We start from the raw sequence: 12,104 nt of genomic DNA on the forward strand, positions 1-12,104 counted from the left end.
AGATCCTCTCTTCGATATTCATTATTGTATTCTGTCTATTTAGAGGCAAACTCCTTGAGCATCACTCTCATTCTTTGTAATCTCTTGTAAAGATTATACCTTACCCTTGAAAAGGTAGAGAGCTTAGAAGTGGTTATACCTTAACCCTTGAAAAGATAGTTGTATAGGTTCTGCTTGATCCTTTAAAAGGCAAGTGATAGGTTCTGCTTGATCCTTAAAAAAACAAGTGATAGATTCTGTTTGATCCTTGAAAAGCAAGTGTAACGATTATGCTTGAACCCATGAAAAAGCTCTTTATATAGGTTATACTTCAGCCTTGAAAGAGTATTTGAGTTAGTGGATTTCTACCTCTTTGATGAGCTAGGGGAGAAAATGTATGCATTAAGGCCAAACTTTTATAAATCTTTTGTGTCTTTTATGCTTGCTTGATTTTTTATTTGTGTTCTTACTTGTTCATCATTTCAAAGCTTTCCAACATAGGTCACTCAAAACTCTTTGTGCTTGATTTCTAAAGGCTTCTTGTGTTTGATTTGCAAAAAAGTTTTTAATTTGCACAAAAAAAGGGATTTTTCAAAGAGATTTCAAAATACTCAATTTAACCCATCTTGAGTTTATTCCTTTGAACTTAACGATTCTAACAATTACGATACAAGAAAAGAGAAATGTGGGAAATTTACTTGCATATGAATTGAACTTGATATTTCTAAACCACTTTTGCCCAAGTTCTTTCTTAATGAACAACCACAACCATTTGAATATCAGGGGCTTCCTCGTGTTTGCTTCACATTTATGGTCATTTAAAAAAAGTTTGCACTAGTAAACCTCCAACACCAATTAAAGTTAAGGAGAGAGGAGAACAAATAACAACTCCATGTAGGAAGAATCACCATTTGTATGTAAATATTATTTACTAGTAAGAAATTGTATGGAGGGGAAACTAAACAAGGCATTAATTGGAATGCAAATTTTGGAACGCAATCTAACCAAGGATCTCGATATTTAGTATTACTAGATGAAAATGGAACTGAAATTAAGACTATGAGAAAAGTTAACTTATTTGGAAAATCTTCCTTCCATGGAGAAAATTCTTCTACCAGGACCAATCATAAAGAGGCTAGAAAGGAAATCTTAATCAGCATGGGAAATCTTGTTAATTTGAAATGTTTCACGTAAAGGAAGGGTCATTTTTTTGACAAAGATAAACAAATGGGGAATGCCTCCAAAGGCTCCAATGTTGGAATTATAGACAAACCCATAAATGATGGTCTTTGGTTAGCGTTGGAGTTTAAAGCTAAAGGAAAAAGAGTTTACTCAGACGTGGGGTGAAATAAGGAATCAAATCCAAAACCTATACAAAAAAAAGGTCTGTAAGGAGGTAAGTCTTGTCATTATTGAAAAGTTAAGTGAACCCTTTCCCTAAAGGTCAAACAATAAGAAAAAGTCAATCATATCTGAACCCTTGCAACTTATGCAAGATGAAAATGTTTTGTCATAGATAGTAACATTGAACTCTTGAAAACATTCTACAATCAAGATAGCTCACCCTTCGAATGTGAAACCCAACACTCCCATGTCTTCTTTACAAAGTCAGGCATCACGTCTTGCAGCTAAGAAAATGGGAGGTGTTGTTATTCATTGAACAAAAAGAAAATCTCTAGATAAAAAGGGGGTAGTTTTAATTGGTTGTGTGGTAATTAAAAAGAAGGCTAAACCAAAATCCTCAAATTCATTTTCTTGGTTAAAAATGGATCAAAACTAAGGACTAGTTCTTCATGAACTGAGGTCAAGTTTGTCGTTGTCTCCAGGTGCAATCCTGGTTTTAAGATAAATATGATGACTAATGGGACAAGAAAATCTAAGTAAGTGATAACTCTATGATATAGAGTTATTTGGACTTAATTTTGATAGTAATTTAGCTTAGTTCTTGTAGTAATACATAGAAATTAGTAGATTTTATTTAATTATTTTAAATTATTTATTTTAAGTGAGTCCATCTAATCATGTTTAATTTTTTGCTTAATTTGGTGTTAATATGGTTAAGATAGGTTGTTATTGATTTATTTGTGCATTTGTAGGTGTTTGAAAGAAGAATTTTAATGAAAGAAGGAGAGCAATTTTAAGGTGTAGACTTTCACTACACATGTTTTTGTATTTCAATCATAACTTTCTCTATATAGCTCCAAATGAAACAATTCTTGGACCATTGAAAGATAAGAGAAAAATCTACAACTTTTATGTTTAGCACTTTGCCCATTTCAGCCTGGAAGATGGTTAAAAATCTTTTCAAAGTTGACGTACTATACCAGTCCCAAAGTAATTGAAGTTTCTGTTAATTAATTGGAAAAGGTTGCGACTTACATAGTTTGGCGAGGAAATTCTAGCTGACATTGACTTCTTTCTCCACCCAACTTGGCCTAACTTCAAAGCCTATGAAAACAACCTTTTGGAAGACTTTTAGGGAAAAAGAGAAGAAAATGAAGAAACACCAAATTAACAACTAAGAGTCAAGTTACAAGATTCATTGAAGCTAAAAAGAATTTTAAGGATTCAAGGAGATTTAGAGATCAAGAGTACAACACCTGAGTTTTTCTATCTTTTCTTTTATTCCCTTATTTTCTTGGTTTTGTTCTTATTGTTTAAATTTTATTCAATGATGATGTGTGACTTGATAAGGAACTGAATTTTTAATCTAAGATTATGATTGAACTCAATATATAGTCTGAATTATTTATCTCTCTTTTGATTGTGTTTGATAGATTTAGGTTGTTTATTTTATTTTGTTCTTAATGCTTTTAATTGCATGGCCATTAATTCGATTGAATTGGAAACCTAGGTTAAATCTTGACGAAGGAGATTTAGGGAGACTTTGAATAAAATAGCGTATGATCGAATACACTTAGTTAATTAGGTGATTTGATTTGCATATATGGTAGACATACGCCTATAAGCTATACGTAGCTAAAATTAGAGCACAAACTTAATGAATCTTTCTTCAATGTAATTTGTATAAACATATACTAAATTAATTGAGAGAGATATTTTTATAAGAAACTTGATAGAGACTTGTAAATAATATAAAAATCTAGGTTTGCAACTTAATCTATTAAACTAAGTTAAGAAAGAGAGACAAGATTCAGATGAAATATTGAAGGATATCATAATCTTACGTCTGGTAGTCACTCACATTTAGTAAAATAAATTTGCATAGATTTTATATTAGTTTTAGTTTTAATTTTCCTTTTTAATTTTAATTGTTTAGATAAAATTAAAGTGTATTAATTTTAGTAGTCAGCAATAAGGATTAATTCAATTCTCTACAAGATTGACACTCTACTTATCTCAATATTATTTTTTATTATTTGGATCATCTTTTGGAAAATTATTTCCTCCATTACTAAAATTATAAAAATTATATAAGTACCAATTCTCTAACATTTTTAGACGTTTGAAAATAATAATATTCATTAATTGTATATAACATCAAAAATTTAAGTTTCAACATAAAATATATGATATAATAATAAAATACCTAAACTCTATACATCAATCAAAATTAATAATCCTACATAATAAAAACATTCTACATAATAATAAAACATATCATTAATTATCCTACAAATTCATACCGCATGTATAATTAAAAACATTCAAAAAAATACAACAAACATTTTACAAATATAATCCAAAATAGTAAAATCTACTGGTTATATAATTAATCATCCTACATAAACTTACTAGCAATAAAATTAATCATCTTTCATAAAACCTACTAGGAATATAGTTAATTATCTTACATTATGGTTCCTACATATATAATTAAGCATCCTACAAATATCCAACATACATCCTGCAAATCAAAAATTCTAATCGTTAGCCCCATAAAAGATGAAATTGTCTGGCCAAGCTCTTTTCAGATTGTCACTCATGACTATGAATGCCCCTGCTTACTTCTTATACTCCATTAAATAATCAAATATAGAGATAAGAAAGTGCAAATCATACCCATCCTTACTCATCATTTGAGCATATAGAAAACTATCATCGATTTTATCATCACTTAGCCTTTTGATAGCAAATGCAATCTCTCTCAATTTTTTTGACATGAATATTATGCTGTCATCTTTAAAAGACTGACTACGCGATCTTTTGCATCCAGATCTTGATGATGAAGTTCATATTGATGAAGATGATTATCTCCCTCTCATCTCCTCATCAATAACCTTGTCCAAGTCTATGGGCATTGCATCAGCTTTGATATTAGTCTAAAAATCTATATCAGCAACTGATTTGGCAAAGTTCCCAATTGCAATATCTTTTTCAACAATTAATGCCATTTCATTAAACATGTCAATCTTTTTGTTGATGAATGATTCATGCTTAGGACGAGCCAACAATTATATTAAAAACAGAATTAACTTTCTAATCTGCAATATGAAATTAAGAAAAAGTACATACAAATCGTGACTTCATCCTCATACACCTATTTGTTTGTAGTGATCATCTTGACGTTGCCAACCCACGCAAATCCACTCTTGGCTAAAATTTTTTAGATAGTATTTCATGTATTTTTCACTATCTTATGATGATTTTCCACATGATTTGTCTGACATTGAAAATTAATATTTTTATTTATAGCTTGCACTATTCAAGTGTACAAGGAGGCCTTAATAGCATTGGAAGGCCTATTTCCTTTCTAAGCCTTATCAGCAAAGATCTCAAGTAACATATGTTCCATAGTTTTTGTTTACCTAAATTGCTTTGGCTTTACCATCTCTACCATAATGATTTTTATTGAAAACAAATAAGTCACAAAAAAATACAACAAACAATCATACATAAACATATATGCTAAACCAATAATAAAGAAAAAAGTACAAAAAATGTTAACAGCAACTTAAATGTTCAATACAACAATTTCAAATAAGTCAAAATGTACATAATATAAACCTTAGCAACATATCAACGTTCAAAACATAAACTAGAAAACAGAAATCAAAATAAAAATTACATTCTCCTAGCCCCATAATCAATCAACATAGCACATGCAATTTCATCTCTATTGGTCATCCATTCTCTAGTTACTTCTCTTTCTTCACAAGCTGTTGGAATAATTCTTATTGTTTCAAACTCTGTGTCATCTACTGATAATTGATTAAGTAAGTCACTAGGATCAACTCCATTATGTGGTTATGGAGGATACAACAATATAAACTGATATCTACTTGTGTGTCTTAATTCCAAAATGGTTCAAAATCTTACACACGAAAACGTTTCTTCAAAATCTCAAATACTCTTTCAATAGTTGTTCACAATGACAAATGGTGAAGATTAAAAAGTTCCTTCTCATTTTCAGGACAAATATTACTAAACTTTTTCAAATGTTATTGAACACCTGTATATGGACTTTTAATTCCATTCTGAATGCCATATCTAATATCAGCAAGATAATATTTGCCTGCAAGTTTACAAACATTATATTATTGCTAAATAAATTAGTTATCAAATGAATGACAATTTTTAAATTTTTAAAGTTCATTATCTAACCTTTCGAAATTCTAAATTCACTTGGCCTTGAAAATGCATCACTCAAAATATGAGAATCATGTGCACTGCCTTACCAACCAGCAAGTGCAAAGATAAATTTCAAGTCGAAATTGATTGTAGCTAATACATTTTGTTTGGTTCCCCTTTTTCGACCATAAAATCTTCCTTGAATCTCAAATGGCACAAATGCACGAACATGAGTACCATTTAATGCTCCCACATAATCCTATTATTATTGTATAAGTTAATTATAATTTTTTTTATACAAATAAAAAAGGAAAAAAAGAACTAACTAACACTAATTTGTGCCTTAAAGTATGGATAAAATCTATGATTAGTCCTTATCTCAAATGGAATGGAAGCATCAGGCAGCCTAATCATATCCTTATGTAATTTCAAAATTGCTTTCAAGACAATTCTAAAGCATTGATGAATTGTCTCAATTGATCTAAAATATCTTGATCTAATCACTTGCAAGCTTACATTATGATCGATTATATGCAAAAGTATAATCACTTGTTTTCTCACAAACACATATCTACTTAATTGTAACAAATTGTTCCTATTAAGAATGTCACACAACTTAAAAAATGCTAGTGGTCTTATCCTAATTTGATTCATACAATGGAGATCATCTCGATATAAAATACTATTAATGTACAACTCTATCTCTTGATCTCAATTGACACTAGGCTCACTGGGTATATAGTTCTTTGATTTATATCTTTCAATAAAAACAACTCCAAAAGCTGATACTAGTGCAGCTGCACTCATATCTACTGCATACAAAGATCTTTTATCTATCTACAAGACATAAATATAATATCACATATATATGTTTAAAGAAATCACCAAATAGAGCTGCTAGAAATTACAGCACAAAACAAGGGATAAAAAAGAACAACAACCTAGCAAAGACAAACCGAATTAGGATCTACAAAGCCTTGAACTCATACTGCTCATTGGTACTTAAGTTTCCCCTTTAAAACAATACTTTTTGATCCATAAATAGAAAACACTTGGATGAAATTGCTCTATAGGCTATTTATCTCGATGAATACAGAATAAACTTTTAGTGACATGAAAATGAAAATGGTGCCAGAATCTAAACAAAATCAAAAGATAAAGAGAGAGATCATAAAACCATTCAATCTCTAATATTAATTAGAACCTAGATGCATTGCCGATATATAGATCACTCAGCATTCACCCACAACATAAACTCAAGGTACATACTATTTCAACCATTTCAAACATACTAACCACTTTTAATAGTTAATACACTAGAATAACTTTTGAATGCATATTGAATTTTTTTAAATAAAAAAAAGTAAACAAAAACAAAAGCCAAACAATACAAAAGAGAGAAACATAAGGTGGTAAGGTGAGACAAAATGCAAAGCCAGATAAGATGATAAGAAAATTCTTAGGAAAATACGGATATGCAAAATGCTACTTATCTTTCTCTCAAGTGGATATATTTCTCATATTGCATCATGGTGCAAAGTAGAAGATAAGGATTCTCATATCAGAATTACCACATGTAGCTAAACCTTTGGGTGGACGGGGGGAGCTACTTCATAAATATTAAAAGAACCAAAACTTTGTAATAAATATTGAAAGAATATGAGAGAGGGAGGGAGATAGAAAACTAGTCATGGATCATGCATACACCAATAGGCATTACTACTTTCTCAAACAATTACCTTCAAGTATTGTTAATGCCAACATGACACCAACTAGTGTGCTTACATGATACAAAAAAAAATTGTAACTGACTTGTTGATTGTAAGTAAAAGAAACTCAAAGCCTCAGATTCATCCTTGCTCTAAACTTTCAAATTTAGTCAAACTTAATATAAAGCTATAACTTTAAATAGCATATCAACACCCAACTAAAAAGGATTCTGGGTTAATTTTTGAAACTACAAAGTCATTAACTTTCAAACATCTGAGTGTTTAATAAAGAATTGTTTCAATTTCAAAACTCCAACAACCCCATTATTTTCTTAATAGTCTAATCCCATCATCAAATCACCAAAATCCTAGACACAAGCAAAAACATATGTAATTACAATCACCTTAAACAAAATTTAAGCTTAACTTTAAATGAAAGATTATGTAAACTGAGTCAAAAATCATAACCAGTAACAAGCAAATTTGAAGAATATGAAAATCACCTAGATACCCAACAACCGACCCCCATATAAGTAGGAACCTCATAACGTACAAACACCTCAAAAATCACAGATCCTGAATATTTTTTGCTCAATCATGGATAACCTAAGGAAATTTCACATTTGAAAGAGAGGAAAGAGAGTCAAGCATACCTGGCTAGTGGAAGATAGATTTACTGTCAAAGGTGTTAGTCTCGTTAGAGTGCTAAAAAAGGGTAAATAGCAATATAAATTTTAAGGTAAGCCTTTATGAGCTTGTAGAGCTCTTAATCAACTAGAGAAAAGAAGGTTTAAAACTTGTTAAAATTAAAGGACAGTAAGTAAAGAAAGCTAGAGAGAAATGGACACTGCACGAGCATTTATAGTGGTTCGATCCATTTGACCTATATCCATTACCTTGATTTCTTAGTCAAAGATTTTCAACCCAACTTCACTATACTAGTGAAATTAACAGCTTCCACCAAGCTTTTAAAAGGTGAGCTTCTAACCCAAGCTCTAATCCCTTACTGTTAGCCTTATAGTGTTTCCCATACTCTAATTTACCAAAAAGGAAAAGAAAAAAAAGTATAAATAATCACCTTTGCTGATATAAGATGAATACAATCAAGCTCAAAAACTTTTACAAGAATAGGAATTAAGAATAAGCGTGTTGGAGAAGGTTGTTTTGCTTTTTGCTCAAAATAGGCTTTTGATGCTTTTGTCTCATACTTCTTTGACTGTTGGAGCTTCTTTTTATACTTGGGGAGTTATATTTTGCTCTTTAAGATAATTTCTAGCCCTTAAGAACAACTCTGATGCCATTCTTTCCATATTTTATCTTCTAGTATTTAAATTTAAATAAGTAGACGGAGCTTCGCTAACTAGTTACTAGCAAGCTCTAATCGATTAGCTCTTCTCTGACTTGTATTGTTTGGTACGCTTGTTTGTTGTGTTAACTAAGTAAAGGAGACTCTAATCAATTAAGAAATCTCTGTTTTCAAAGTTCTCTATCCGACAGACTTCCTTTAGTTGGTTAACCCTTCTTTTAACTAATTAAAGCATTACTTCCTTCAACCTTAACTGATTAACATTAACTTTAATCAATTAGAAAATATTCGAATTTGAATTTATCTATTTTGGCTCCCTTCAACGGTCAAACTTATTTCAAATTTGGATTTTGGCGTTTGAAGGTATTGAGGTCTTATGCTCTAATCGATTATACCAATCCCTTAACTGATTAACATTCCTTTATTTTCAACTTTCAGTACCTCCTTAATCAGTTGAGCTTGTTGCTAACTGATTAAGGCTTTTTTGTTTTGCTTTTACCCAACACCCAATTATGCCTTAACTGGTTAAAGCTCATTGTTAATCAGTTACTAATGTTCTATTTTCACTAGTCACTTTCTTTTTTTATTTTTTTAATTAATTAACTCTTTTTTAAATCTAGCAGGCATCTTGACTTGCCTTTAAATAACAAATTTGTCAGGGGAATTAAACTATATCTTGTGCACTTAAATAGTAAAGTTTGACATTAATGAACAATGAATACTTTTGTTATCATAAAAAACATATGGAGTCAACATTCTCCTCCCTTTTTAATGTTCACAAAATAGTTCTAGATTAAGAGTGCAATGTCTTTAACACAATAAACTCTATGTTAGATTTAAGGATTGCTCCCCGTAAATATATGCTCCCCTTTAATATATGCATTGAAAAAATATAAGATATATAAAAAATATTCTATATGTATGTGCATAAATTTTTCACACTCATCAGCGGTATATTATCATCAATGGCTCATAATAATTCAACAGCTCACTTCAGTCAATATAATTCGTAAGTAGAAGCATGCCACAATTCATGAAAGTTAATATAAACCCAAACGAACATAACATAATCATAAACTCATAAATATAGACCCTTAAAGACATAGCTAATAACTAAGTTTGTTCTCGTAACTGGTTCTTACTTCCTAGTCGATTCCTACTCCTTAAGTTTCTCCCTCTTTTTGTCATTATCTAAAAAGGAATATTCTACTTGAGTTTAGTTTCCATTAGAGTCTGAGGAAGGTGAGGACTCATTAGTGCTAAAATGCATTTTCAAAGGCTGAGGGGAGGAGTTGGAGGAGGAATCAGAGGATGAGCATAAAAATGTAAAAGCTGATGAGATGATCTAAGGTGTTTCAGGATTAGAGGGCTGTTTAATAGTTGTCAATGCCAATTTAGCAGATTTTCTTCTTTTGGAGGTGGTGGTCTTTGTAGCCATTATCTTTTTGCCTTTCCCAAAGGGATTCTTAGAGACTAATCCAGTAACTATTGTCTTACCCTTGTCCTGAACTTGCTGTGTTACAATCCTTTCTATTTTCCTTTGTTTGATTGGGCATTTTGCTCTATCATTTCTCTTATTTTTTACTAGTTAGCTTTAGCTTCTTTGAGCAATTTAGCAATGAGTTTTGACACTTCTATCTTTTCAAATTGTTAAGTGATTTCTCTTTTTCTCTTGCTACTGCTATTTCTCCTTCATTCAAATTTTTTTTTTTCATTTTTGGTTTTTTCTTTACTTATTTTTCTTGATCATTCCTTTTTGTTATTTTTCCACCTTCTTTTTCCTTTTCAATTCCCACACCTATTTCTGCTCCAAGATTCACTTCATCATTTTGATCCATGTTATCATTCTCAACTTTTTTTTTCTCGTTTTCCTCGTTATGGTCAGATGCAAGAATTTCAAACTACTTTGTGGTAGGTCTTTTCCTTGAGGCACTTATAGCTGTAGCTTGATTTTCTAGAGTAGGGGACTTAGCTTCTTTGTCTTTGAAAATGAGATCTTTAAGGTGTAGTAGCCTTTCCTTAATTTTAACCATCTTCTTAGCTTGTTCAGTCAACTTTTCATCAATTTTTATTAAAAGATTGATCATTGTTTCACTATAAAAGGGGGTTGGCTGACTCTTGAGTGAGGTGTGAAAGGAGTTTCTGTGTAAGGGGGGATTGGGAAGCCTATAATAGACTTGATGTATTTTTCCTCTCTAACTTGTATCTCATCTTTAACACACAACCTAAGAAGATTCCTTGATCTTTGCTTTTCATTAAATCGGTCTGAAGCTTTATATTCCAAATTCTCTTTTTCTTAACAAAAGATGAGATAATTCTTTCAGTCATAAATCTGGCTACATTAAGAGGAATCTTGTTGAAAGCAGACTCCATTAACCAGAGATCTTGAGCGCTCACATATTTAAAGCTATTTCTTCTGTCATGTAGTGTAAAAGCAATGAAGTAGTGAAAAATTCTTAGTTGTGCATTCTTGATACCTCTTGCATAACTTCTGGAGGGGAATTTTCCCTTTTTACTAGTTATTATTTCCTAAATAGGGCTAGGGCCATATTTTTATGATCCTGAATTCTTCTATCTTAAATTTTGTTTCTAGAAACTCTCTTAAATCTTTGGTAGAAATATAAAATTCTTTGCCACTCAAAAAAGCATTCAAGCCATCTTCTATAAACTCTTCTAGATTTACCAATTCATTCTTATTTAGTGCAACACTAGAGTAAAATTCTTTAACCAATGTTGGACTAAATGCACTATCTATAAACGTGCTTAAATCTTTCAATTTTAACTCATCAAAATACCTTAGCAGATCAGCCTTAACATTAGGTACTTCATCAAAGCTAAGCTAGTTGAGATATTTACCACATGAAATAGTTGCATTTTCTATCTTTTTAAACTTATTTGCATGTGTCTTATTCTTAAACCTAGAGTTTGAAGTGTTACCTTTCCCGATGGTAACCCTTGCTGTAATAGATCTTTTTATTTTTGCTAACATTTTCCTTTGCATTTCTTTTCTTGTTTTGATTAAAGATCCTTGAATGATTTTGCTTTCTTTTTTGGTGGTAGGGTAGAGGAATCCTCGACTACTCTCTTCTTTTTCCCTTTATCTTTAACCTTGGAAGTGAGAAAAGTTTGAGCCATGGTTTGCCAATGGGGAGAATTTAGGGTTTTTCGAGTTTTAGAGGTTGAGGAGAAAGTGATTGGTTTTTAGAGAGTTTGGAATTTTAAGGGTTTTGATTTTCTAGAAGATAGGCCTTCTAAGAAACTAAAGAGTTTTTGAAGTAGAGTTTAATAATTGGTTAACCCACATTTTGAGTAGAAGGTTTCCCATACCTCTCATTTTTCATTTTTTTATTAAAATTTTCCCACATATTCCATTGACTAAGGTGCTTTAATCGATTAGAGTAGGCCTTAACTGATTACTATGTTTCTAACTTGGAACCTTTCTAACTGCTAAACTTGTATTAACTGGTTAAGGGAGCTTTTAACTGATTAATACCTCATTAACTTAGGTTAACTACCTCAACATAAAATTGTATTAATTGATTAGGGAGGTCCTTAACTGATTAATATGAATCTTATCT

At 30.9% G+C, this 12,104-nt stretch overlaps 1 pseudogene; it reads right to left on the minus strand.

Moving 5' to 3' along the window:
• Positions 1-5,004: 5,004 nt before the first annotated feature.
• Positions 5,005-5,925, minus strand: LOC149526584 (uncharacterized; annotated as a pseudogene).
• Positions 5,926-12,104: the final 6,179 nt, after the last annotated feature.

The sequence above is a fragment of the Theobroma umbraticum genome, unplaced genomic scaffold, assembly GCF_002168275.2.
Source record: "Theobroma umbraticum cultivar Fairchild unplaced genomic scaffold, ASM216827v3 scaffold_12.1, whole genome shotgun sequence".
Lineage (NCBI taxonomy): Eukaryota > Viridiplantae > Streptophyta > Magnoliopsida > Malvales > Malvaceae > Theobroma > Theobroma umbraticum.